Source organism: Rhinolophus sinicus, linkage group LG01 (genome assembly GCF_036562045.2).
Source record: "Rhinolophus sinicus isolate RSC01 linkage group LG01, ASM3656204v1, whole genome shotgun sequence".
In the NCBI taxonomy this organism is placed as follows: Eukaryota; Metazoa; Chordata; class Mammalia; order Chiroptera; family Rhinolophidae; genus Rhinolophus; species Rhinolophus sinicus.
The window spans coordinates 192,111,163-192,123,437 of record NC_133751.1 but is presented as its reverse complement, the minus strand read 5'-3'; positions in this window follow the sequence as shown (position 1 = coordinate 192,123,437).

Below are 12,275 nucleotides of genomic sequence, written 5' to 3'. Positions count from 1 at the left end.
TATGCTATGATTTCTTCTAAAATGTTTTAAGTTTTCTTTTTCATATCTATGTATTTAATCAGCATTAAATACAATTTTGTTTAAGGGGAGATGTAGAGATGCAGTTAAAATGTTTTTGCATATTAATAACAAATTATCTGAGCATCTATTCTTTTCTCCACTGATCTGCAATGTCATCCCCATTTTATATTGTATTTTCTAATGTGACATTCCACTTGTTTCAGTAGAAAAGTCTTCACTATCATCAAAGGAAAGACATTCTCCATTTAAGAAGCCTTTCTGGCATTTAACCAATACCAAAAGGGAGGACAAGTCTGCTGAGTATGATTTTATTAAGAACACCAGGCACCAAATTAGCCCTTTCACAACGCTCTTTTAATTTATTTCTGATATTCTAAAAAGGAAATTAAGGGAGGGAGAGGAGGTGGTCAATTGGTAAATGCAGTCTCTTTAGCTGGTGAGCTCTGGGAGGGAATGGATGTAAATCAGTTTGTTTTGTAACCCACAAAGACCACTAAGCTTATTAAAAATCAGTTGACCTTGAGAAAGAACTCTTAGCTAAGTCTTTCCCCCACCACTTTTCCAACTAGCAAAAGCTATTTTCCACATAAATGCCAATTGTGAGTGTCTTAGTGAAAATAGAGAGATTTAGATGCCCTCAAACTCCAACTAAACACAAATACCTCAAACTCAAATCGTGTCTTTGCTCTTGGGAAGAAGGACTCCTCCAGTCCTTCGTGGGTATGAGTGAAGAGTTATAAGAAAGGAACTCTAAAAGCCTCTTTTGGCCACTTTTCTCTATGTTGAACCCCATTCACAGCCAGAAACCATTTGAAAGAATCAGTTGATTCTTGGCTGAAACAACTGGCGGTAATGATGGTGCACTTAGTCCTTCAGCTGTTTTGACCACATGATAGCTCCTAGCCTATTCTGAACCTGAACTGACTGCAGTGGTCAGGCACTTTGGGACTATACATGCTGCCTTAATGTTTAACCTAATTTTTTTCCTTTCATGGTGCAAGAGAGGGTTAACACAAAATACTCTGCCCAGGGGTCACTCCCCTTTTCAGAGGCTCAAAAGACTGTTTTAGGTCATATCTATCCAAAACCAAAAATCTAGTTTGAGAAATCTCTTGAGAAATATGCTATTCAACTTTTATTTTTGACAAATTGACCTTTGAGTTTAATAACCTCTTGCAAACATACACTTAGATTGAAATCTTTGTTTTTTCATTTTCTTTACTAGCAAAATCCCCACCCCGTCACCTGCATCTTCATATTCTTTGTAAATCCTCTCTGTCTTCTCCAGACTATACTCCAGAGTTGGAAATGTGTGTGTCACCTTGCCACTCTTCTTCTTTCTTTTTTTTCCTGGATAAAAAGCACTGAGAACCACCACCACCACACACACACACACACACACACACACACACATTCCTCAACATAAAAATGGACCTGGGTCCTCTAAGCTTTCCTTTCCCATTGGACCTTTCCTTTGCTATTCACCGTGTGGCAGCTAATTGTCTTTCTTAATGGTCTTAAGGCACACCTCTATCAGCATATTGTTGAGCTGAGCCAAGGACTATAAAAAGTGACAGGAAACATGAAAATTGTAGATTTTGACTTCTATGATGTCACCTCCCCATATTTTATATTTAGCATGAGTACAGCCTGAAAACAGTACTTTATAGGAGAAGAGCATTGGACCAGGAGGCATGAGTCCTGGGTCCTAGTTCTTGTCACATTTATAGCTGGTGACATCAGTCAACCCATTTTTCTGTTTCTCAGTTTTTTCATCAGCAAAAAGCAAGGGTTACAAACTTAGATGTTGCTAGGAGCCAGTCATTTAGGGTAAATGAGATAAGCAGGCCTCTTTGATGTACTAGAGGTTATTTCCCCCAGTGACCGCAGTCTGGAGAGGAGTGCCCAATTCTGACTGTTGCTTGAGAATGAGGACTGCGCTGTTTACAGATCTGCAGATTTTTCGAGATATGCAGCTATATGGATTTATCAAAAGGAAATATCTCAATATTTGAGCATTGCCAACTAATTCAAAAGTTCAAAAATTAAACTTTCTGCAGCCCTGGTAAAATACGTCTCAATTCCTGGGTCACCAGTTGTAACCTCTAGACTAAATAGTATTTAAAGTCTCTTCCAGTTCTGAAATGTTATACTTTAATTATCCAAATGGTCTGAAATGAAGGGATAACTGGTGTTTGAATATGAGGAAGATTTTCCTGGCATTCAGTTGTTACATTTTGAAACAGGTGACCATGGGAATTGTGAAATGTCCTTCAAGTGATCTTGAAGTGTAAGAGAAACCTCCTTCTGTCTGGGATTAGTTAGGAGCAGCGCTGGGAGGGGGATGGAGGAGATGTTCTCTTGCAGTTCCTCTCAGTTCAGATGTTGTGAAAACTATTTTATGAGTTTTGTTCAAATGTTCGTAAGTCCTTTTAGGGGGGGGAAGGAGGTAGTAGTTTGGTTTCTGATTCCCAGGACCTCTCTCAACTCAATTTCTGGAATCATCCTGGGGGACGCTATAAACTGAAATTTAAAGTTAGAGTTTGTAACTTCCCTTCTAAGGTTTAGATTAGGTTTCATAACTTGGAACTGAGATCAGCGCAGTAGTTGGAGTGTGGATAAAAATGTCTCTAGCTCCAGTTGTCAGCATGCTAATGAAAACCAGAGAGGGCAATAAATAAAGGTGGAGATGAGTGATGGCAAAGATAAGAGCCTTTTTAACCTCACTCTACTTTCACTACAATTCTCTCCGTAAGAAAATTGATCATGGTGATCTCGATCCGTTTGCTTATGGATTAAAAACACCTAGGAAACCCACAAATATCATTTGTACACCAAGCAAGCTCAAGCCCAGAGTCAGTAGTTCAACAAGCAGATAGAATTCAATGTAGTTACTGATTGTATCACCATAAATACTAGGTCTCTTATTCCAAAGTAACCACAGCAAAATAAACACACCACCACCCTTAGAATGAGACAGAAGATACAGGCAAGAAAACAAGATAGAACACACATGCATTTGATGAGTAATCAAACCTATTTCAACAGCACAATGCATATTAATGGAGGAGAGGAGCTTGAAGCCCAGGAAGCAAGCTAGGCAAAGGGTCCACTTTCATGTATAAATGAATAATGTGGGTCATTGACAGTGAGCCCAACTGCTTTTGATAGGAAGACAAGGCTGTCTGAGATGGTAATGTTCTTCATCACCACTCGCATCACCAAAATTTAAGTGCTAATCTATATATCTGATAAGATGGGTGAGAGGCAGAAAGATCTCGTAAGTGGCCATGCAATGTCTTTCCTCTCCCGCATCAATGCTCCCTTTTTTTTTATAACAGCATGGTGACTTTCCTTTGGGGTACCACTCCTTCAGAATTGCATGCATTCTTGGTGGGCCTGTCAATCAACTGGCAACATGGTCAATGGTTGGACCTAAATAGGTACCAAGATTTGCTCTCAGAAGAATTGGGATCTTAGGAGGAGTGACATAAGGGAAGTTGGACTCACCCTGTGAAAGCTTCCTGAAGAGACTATTGATTTGTTCCCTAAGGCTCTTCTGGGCCCGGTCCTTTTCTGAAGCCTGGTTGTTTCTGTGACTCAGAAAACTATCTCATGGCCTTAAGATAAATCCTACTTTACGTGTAAGTCAGCGAGAAAACCTTCTGTTGCTTGCAACCCTGGAAACGTAACAAATACATTAAACGTCTTTCCTGTGGTCTCACCAACTGAGAGCTGATGGTGATGAGAGGACAGAGGATCTACTGATAAATTATTAGAATTAATAAGTGATTTGATGAGGTTATTGTGTTCAAATTCAATATACAAAACTCAATTGTATTTCTATATATTAGCAACAAATAATTAAAAATAAAATTAAAAACATAAACCATTTATAATAACATCAAAAATACTTGGAGTAAATTAAATGAATCTATATGTTTATGATCTCTACACAGATATCTTTAGAACTTTATTGAAATTAAGGAAGACCTAAGTAAGTAGATTGATGTTTTAATCCATTAATTTGAGGGCAGCAATGGATTTCTGAAACAGAATCTCAGAGCCGACATTGGTGTAGTTAGTTCATCTTTTTGCAGATAAGGTAAATGAGAATAGAGGAATAAAAACAGCCTATTCAAGTTAGCCCAGAAGGACCTTGAGTAGCCTTCTACTACCACCAGCTTGCTGTCCTCGGCTGTCAATCTGGGCATCTCTACAGCTGGTATGAGAACCGCACTGTTTGCCTCCAAAAAACAATTCTTAATACTGGCCTTAGCTGGCTCTGCCACTTTTCTTATGGCATTCTAGCGATGGGGACTGTGTCTTCTTTCTCTCCATGTTTCTTGAGTATTCTAGTACCACGAAAAATCAACAGGCTAGACTCACTATCTATGAGTTTCTGTGCCTGGATTAGGCATGTAAGTCTGCATTGATTTCCTGGGTTGGTATTTCGCAATTCTTCTGACTCCTTGAAAGTGGCATGTCCTTGCTGGAAGTCTCACTCATTACCGTACCTCAAGGTACCACATTCAAATAAGAAACATCTTTCCCCTACATTTTCCAGTGTCCGGTCTCAAACATTGTATAAACTGCATTTCTTCTGTTCCTCCTGGAATAACCAGACTTTGGTAACCAAACTTAGACTAGGAACTGCAGTTTTCCCCCAACCCCCACCCTTAACTTTCCCTATGCAGATTTTTCCTCTCTTCCATGGGTTATTTTTTCCAACTTGGGAGACAAGGAGAATTTGTATCCCAGGTAAAGTGAGGAGGGAAGGGGAGGAGTTATGGCACAGACACATCAAAAGAGCCCTTTGTGCTCAGAGCACATTATTCCTGGAATCCAATCAAGTGCCCAAAAACCTAACCAAGCTTTTCAGGCAGCACAGAAACCAGTCATGCAGGCCTCTTGGGCTCTGCTTTTTTAAAGCTTTATAGGGTACACTGAATTATTTGGTTGGGTCTTTTCAACCGTGTGACAGTTGGGTTTTCAATGGCACAAATGGAGTTGATCATTAATTATTTGGACGCTTTAATTAAAAAAAAAACTTTACTGTGGATTTATGAGGGTCTGCTGGGGGGCAAGGACAAGAAGCCTTTAGTGATTCTCTCATTTGAATGAAAGTGAGGTTTGGGAAGGTCTAGAAAGGGAGGCTATAGAATCATCTTCCAGGAAGGTCTTCAACCCAAGGGCTTATTTGAGGGGGGTGGGGTGTACAGTGGAAAAAAATGGAAAGGAATACAAGAGAACAGAATTCCAGGACCTGCCAAATGTTTTAAGGGGCAGGGCATTTAATAAAAATCAATGAATTAGCAGGGAGACGTCAGGAGCTTCTGAATCAATACGTTTCACGTGAAAACTGGTAAGTCCTATAGGTTGGGATGGGGGAAAGGCTGGTTTCTGGAACATTGGATTAACTGAACCAGAGGGGGTTTCCAGGGATGGGAGTTTGTGTATGGGATGTTGAAGGCCCAGAAGGACAGGATCAGTATCTCCTGATTTCAGACCAGGGAGGTAATGAACATGTAACGTCTGCTCTCTTCCTTTCCAGGGCATGTTTTGCCATGTCAGCTTTCTTCTCTAATACATATGAGTGTACTTCTTGAGTCACACACACTCTCCAGTCCCTGATATCCTGAAAAAGCTCATATTCCCAGAAAGTTCTGCTCCTGGGTGCCTGTCCACAATGACGAGTGATCATGGGTGGGGCTGGGAAGCCTGGGAAATCAGCTCTTCTCCAGAGACACCGGGAACTCCCATCTATTCAGCCTCTTGCATCCACGAGCCTCAGGAAAAAGAGACTCAGCACATTTAAAATACACTGATGAGAAGCGCTGATCCTTGACCACACGATGCGTAACTCAGTCAGTCGTCATGTGCCAAAAGAAAGACAGTGATTTCTGCTCTTGGAGTTTTGTAAAGTCCCTGTCTCTAGTTGAAGTAATTCAATGTGTAGGAAAAAAAAAAAAAAATCTCAAAAAACTTGGGTGTTCCTAATGTCTTTCCTTCTGAAGTACACAAATATTTTTAGGAATTGTTCCTATGGTGCCAGTTTACTAGACAGCATTATTTATCCCATTTTGCAAAGAAGAGCAACTGAGTCTGAAGGAACTCAAGCAACATGTCACAAGTCAGAAAATATTAGTGGGCTGGAATTCTGACCTCCTGGAAAAAGACATTTCTCAAAAAAGACATCATAATCTTATCCACGGGATTAGAGAATGAGGCTCTCCAGATGGTGTTTCAGGAAGATGCCCAGGACATTTACAAGCGGGTTATTCATTTTTCCTTACAGTCACTTCCATGCAAAGGTTGGCTCGTATGCATCCATCTTAGAGATGAGCAAAATGAAATTGGTCCACATTTTTGTAGCAAGTCTACGTGAGATGTAGTGGTGATAGTGTTTGCTTTGTCCAAGGTTAAGGGCTGGGGGAGAGGGTCATGAAAAACTCTGAATGTAAACTTGGCTCCGGTTGGTACTTGAAAATAAATGATGAAATTGTTAACTAGGAAGGATGATATGATGGGCTTGCTCAACATGAATGCAAAAGTAATCTTTAAAGTCTTCTCCCCGCCTCAGAAGATCAAGTTGGAAGGAAAGTGGCTGGGGTGGGGATCAAAGCCCAGAGAAAAGGATGAAATTACCATACAGGTGAAGAAGGGACTGGGCTATTGTCCCAGGAACGTATGGGCTCCCAACAGCATGCTGTCTACCTCAGGCAGTCAGAGAAGACACAGAGACAACACCAGTTGGTTTGAGCTGGTAAAAGTGCAAAGCCATGGCCTGGAGAATGTGTTCTTTTATGTCACTCACAGAGAGTGGCAGGGGCTTCACTTTGGTGTGGGGTTTGCAGTGTGTAGTGATTGAAAGAGGTGATGTCTTCTGGGCTGTATTTCCCAGGCTCAAGGCACCCACCAGTTTTCATTTCAAAAAGTGTGAGTAAAAGCTACTCACACTCTTATATTTGCACCTAAATTCAAGGTACTACATTATGACAAAGTTTTATCATCTTGCCTATAACTCAGGGTTTTATGTTTCAACCCATATTGGGGTTGTCCGGTGATGAAAGGCAAGACATGCTATAGAGGTGACTCAATCCTGAAACAGAGCCACTGCATGTGATGTCTCTCTACCTGGAACCCTTTTTCCCCTCATCTTCACCTGACAGACTTGTGCTCTTCATTCTTAGCTCAGTGTCAGAGTTCCTCAGAGATACCTCCCACACCCTGTGGTCTAAAGTAGGTCTTCATGTGAGGTCTAGCAAACCACCCTATATTGTTCCTTCATAGCACTTAACATGTGGAAAAATAGTTACAAACTGTAATAAGCCATCGAATCCTTCTTTCTCCCATTGGATAGTAAGGTCCTTGAAGATATGGACTGTATCTGTAATGCTTGCAACAGATTTCCATTGCCAAGCAATATTTGTTGAATGAATAACTGAATGATCTTGTTAGCAAACCTGAGTTTGAGTCTGGGTTCTACTATCTGTGTGGGTGGCCGTGGCCTTTCTGAGGCTCAGTTTTCTCATCTGTTAAATGATGCTGTTGGAATGAGTGATTCTGAGGCCCCTTCTAATAGCACCTCTCAATGATCTGTTGTAACCCACCTAGTCTGGGTCCTTCTTTGGCAGCTCCCTCAGCTCTTCATTCATACCCCAAATAATCCCAACTCTCCAACACACTAATGACAAGGAGAGCTTTTATAGTTGATTCCATAGTTTCCTTGGAGGAAACTAAGGCTCACAATTCTGAACACTTTACTCCCCAAATTCCCATTTGACATTTCTTCCCCATCTTCTTTTTGACTCTCTGCTGCTTCTTTTCCCCTCTGGGACATCCCTCCAATTTCTGCAACCTCCAAAGTTTCTCTATTTCATTTAAAGCAATTTCACACTTGCCCAATACCCTTCTGTGTTCTCTTGCCTAAGGGCATAGGTTGTTGCTCGTTAGACATCCAGTGAACTGGCTGTACCAGCTCAACCTTATTGTGCATCTTTCAATTCCACGTTCAGTGACATTGTGTTGGTAGCTTAATTCCACCATGGTTTACACCATGGAAATTGGCAAGTGCTATAAATCAGGGGTTTTTCTCTCTTGGAGAACCCACTGTTACACATTTACCAGCACTCTGCTGTCTAAGCTCCTTCAGCCAGGTGATCACCTCGCTTAGGAAGGCGATTGAACCCAAAGATCCTTTATCATTAAACTTATAGCATGCATAGTTTTAAATTTTCATGGTTTAGATAATGTAGTAGAAGCTGAGAAAGGCTTATGTAAAATGGTAGCTGTATTGGTCAAGGGTCAGCCAGGAAAACAGAGAGCCTATGCCAGGTAGGTCAAGAGAAGACCTTAACTTGGGAAGCTGGCTACATATTAAGGTTGATGGAACTAAAAAGGGCAAAGGGTGAGATACACTTTAGATTAGCAGGAAATCACTTCTACCAGTAGGGCTGGAGAGACAGAGAGGAAGAGGTGTTACCAGAGTTTAGGAATTAGAATTGCAGAGGGTGAAGCTTCCCAGCGGAATTGGAACCCCAGAAGAGACTAAGCTGCTGCTGAATGTTCCCTAAAACATGGAATGAGAGGAGTACCTGGGCTTTTTCCTTCTCCCAGTGTTCTACCAAGGTCTCCTTTTAGCCAAACTTAATCAGAAGCTAGTTAGAGCGAGAGTTTGGGAAATGTAGCTGGGAGGGGTCAGCACCCCATGATACAGACCTGGGTAAAGCAGGGCTATCAATGAAGTTGATGACAGACAGGCAAATCACCATGCTAATAACTAACCATACTCCTGATAATAATATTCCTGAAGGGACCTGCAATACCTTTAAGTCACATTGATTTCCTAGAGTCCCATAGTCAAGCCTCATTCTACAAACCCAAATAATTGCCTCGAGTCTGGCTCCCCAATCCATTATATAGTGAAGAATGATTAAGGTACCAGAAGTCATTGGAAGAGACTGACAATTCCGAGAGAGCTTCCTAAAGTTGATCGCAAGAACCAGGGACCATCACATTTTGTAGAAAGATAGAAGCTTTCCCATCTTTTGTTCATGGGGCATAAATGTGATGATCAGAGACATTCTTTCTTTTTACTGTATGCCATTTATTGGTTTGTTTATTATTTTCTAAGAATCCAGGTGCACTATCAGAGGCTGATATGTTAGCACTTTTCCCCCATGGAACTTCCAGTGTAGGTGGAGGCAAATAATCCTAAGCAGTGGCAGAGGGTACAGCAATGCAGGTATCACAGATCCTAAGGGAGTAAGAAGTGCGGCTTCCTGGTCTGCTGTCCCCTGGGCTGGCTGCAGTGGCACATCAGGGTGGCTGGGGCTCTCCCGAGCAGCTTCAGGGACCCCACAGGCAGCTGGATACTTTCGGGGTTAATCTTTTTCTTACTCATGTAAGGCTCATCTTCCCCTGGGGCTGGCTCACCATTTGCCTTTCAGTAAGTACTCACTCTTCCCGCTTGGCTCTCGGCTCATCTTCCTGGAGGGGGATAGTTCCAGCATCTTGTTTCTTTTATTGCCAGAGACCATAACTCTAGTGTCTTATCAGCTTGGCAAATGTGAGGAGATTTCTTCCCTTCTCTATTTTAGGTCTAAATGGGGTGGTCCCAGTGATGGGTTGGAGAACTGTGTCCATGCTGTGGTATGTTCCCACCAACACACTCCCAGAATTGTGGTCCTGTGTCATGTCTGTCATTACAGCTTGTCAAGGAATGCCAGCGTTACCCAGGGCTTCCCACTCAGCCCAGACTCCCATCATTACCCTCCTAGAGAGTCAGACACAGAAGGCAAGAAATGAAGGGAGTAATTGTGAGGCCATGAAAATGAGGGGTCTCTACGAGGCATGGTTCAGAGAGTGGGAAAGGGGGGGGAGAGAGAGCAAGAGAGAGAGAGAGAGAGAGAGAGACAGAGACAGAGACAGAGAGACAGAGAGGCAGAGAGACAGAGAGACAGAGAGAGAGAGCGAGAGCCTATTTTCAGCTGCCATGAGTGGCAGTGGCAAATACTGGTGAGAGGGTGGATATGTAAAGAGGATTCAGAGGAAGTTCTCTGTGCTGTGCTGTGAATTTTCTGGGGGAAATCCTGTGCTGTTTCTTTAAAGAAACAGAGAGAAGAACCTTTATAAATCAATTTTGTGATTTGGGGATGCTTTGACTTACGGAGGTAGGATTCCAAGAGACCCAGCTATATTCAGGTTAGAGGGCCTGTATTTGGATCCGTTTGTTGAATTACCTGATGGTGGACCATGTAGCCGGCTCTGTTGTGAGGCTCGTGAGAGCTTAGTCAAGCGAAAGCACTTTATAACTGGAATCTATTACAGCCATGCAAGGGAATATTATTTCCATGGTATTTCTTGGTAGGGTTCGGCTACCTTCCACAACGTGAGGGTCAGTTTATTAATGCCACCCTAGTAGAGGATGAAATGGTCCCAACTGGCATCTTTATTTTTCCTTTCCCTAAATTGGAAATAAAACCCTCAGGGCTTATAAGTGCAGATTGCTAAAAGGTGCATCTAATAGAAATGCCTACAAAAATTCCACTCAATTTGATTTAAATTGTCTACTGTGTGGGGGAGGAAGCCATAAAGATTTCTCTTGATGGAAGTATGAGGGTTAGAGCTTTAAAGAGCCGCAGGCTCCAGCGGCCACGGGGCCCTCTGAAGAACGACAGCACAAGGGCTCTCGGGTTTTCAAGGGCGTGTTCTGCAGCCCAACTGCCGAGCATCTCGGTGTGTCCCTGTGTCTCGGTGTGTGTGCTAGTGCCTTTATTAGAGGAAGTGGCAGTGGCTCAGCGCAGGTAGGTTTCCAGGGCCAGCAAACTGCTTGCTTTTCAGAAAGAGTAGAGTTTTCCTTGGCTCCACTGCCAACTGTTTTATCTGTTTTCATTTTAAAGATACATTTCCAAAGCACCATTTCCTGAAATCTTTTGGCTGCAGCCAGGTATGAGATTCCTAGTTGCAAGTCCGTGGAGAAGGTGAGCTGCCAGGGAGAAGTTTACAGAAGGGCAGGTCGCCCGGAGGAGTGCCAGTTGAGGTCTTGCCAGGAAGTGGAGAGAGAACCAGAAAAAAGGACCCTCCATGGGAAAAATTCTCCCTCCAGCTCTGACTGGAAATTCATGTCTAAGAATTTTGGTTTGAATAATCAGACTGAATTCTTGTAATTGAGGAGGGGACATCACGCTTCAGGTTTAAGAGTGAGGCAAGTTGAACTGCGTCCTTCCACATAAAGGCTTTTTTTTTTTAACCCCTCTATAATATCTCCCTACATTTAGTGGCCTTTGTGTCTTATAATCACTTGTTAGTGCACTTACTGCCACTCGGGTAAATGTCTTACCTACCCGACCAGAATTTGAGCTCTGAGGTCATCAAGTTTATAAAATGGTGGTGGTGTAAATGGCTAAATCATGCAAACCTAGCGCTATCAACAAGATTTTGATTAAAGATTCATTCATTCCACGTACATTTATTGAACATGTAATATATGCCAAGTCTTATTATAGGTAGTGGGAAGAGGCTGAGAATAAGCTATACATAAAGACAATAAGAATGACTCTAAAGATAAGTTATTTTTTCATACTTTTTATAACCTCAACTATGAGAACTTCTTGGCTATGCACAGGTCCTGGCCTCGTAATTCCCATACTCCTGACCCCTTTGTCCTATCCAAGATCTATCCTAGATTTTGAGACTTATCTTGTTGATCTTTCATAAAACTTTAAATGACACCAGTCTAGTTAGTAATCTGAGCATCTCTCTCAGCTTTCCTATCTGACCTAAACACTCAAAAACAGGATTTTTATCAATCCCTTAGCTATTACACTGACAAGAACAGATACTCCACTTGCTCTTAGACAAAAGGCTGTCCAGCAATCCCAACTCCCTAGGTATCAAAACTTAAATGCCTATAGCGTAGCCTAGTTCTGGACATGAACTCTCCATGTTTCTCTCTGGACCAGATGACAGTGAGATTAGAAGGGAAAGCAGCCATGAAAAGCAACAGAAGTTGCTGAAGATCCCTCGGTGTGCGTCTGTAGAGTTAGGAGGATGAAGAGAGTTATCCTGTATGGAAGAACATTTGGAGCGTCTTACAATTCCACAGCCGGCTCCTCTGCTTCTCCCTTAGTGGTTGGTTTTCTTCAGATTCCCTCAGGGAGTGCTAAGGGTACGGGCTCGGCAGCTGATGTCAGTTCATACTTTCTTAGATTTGCAGAAGTAGGAGGGACCTGAGAGTCTGTGAAGTTCAA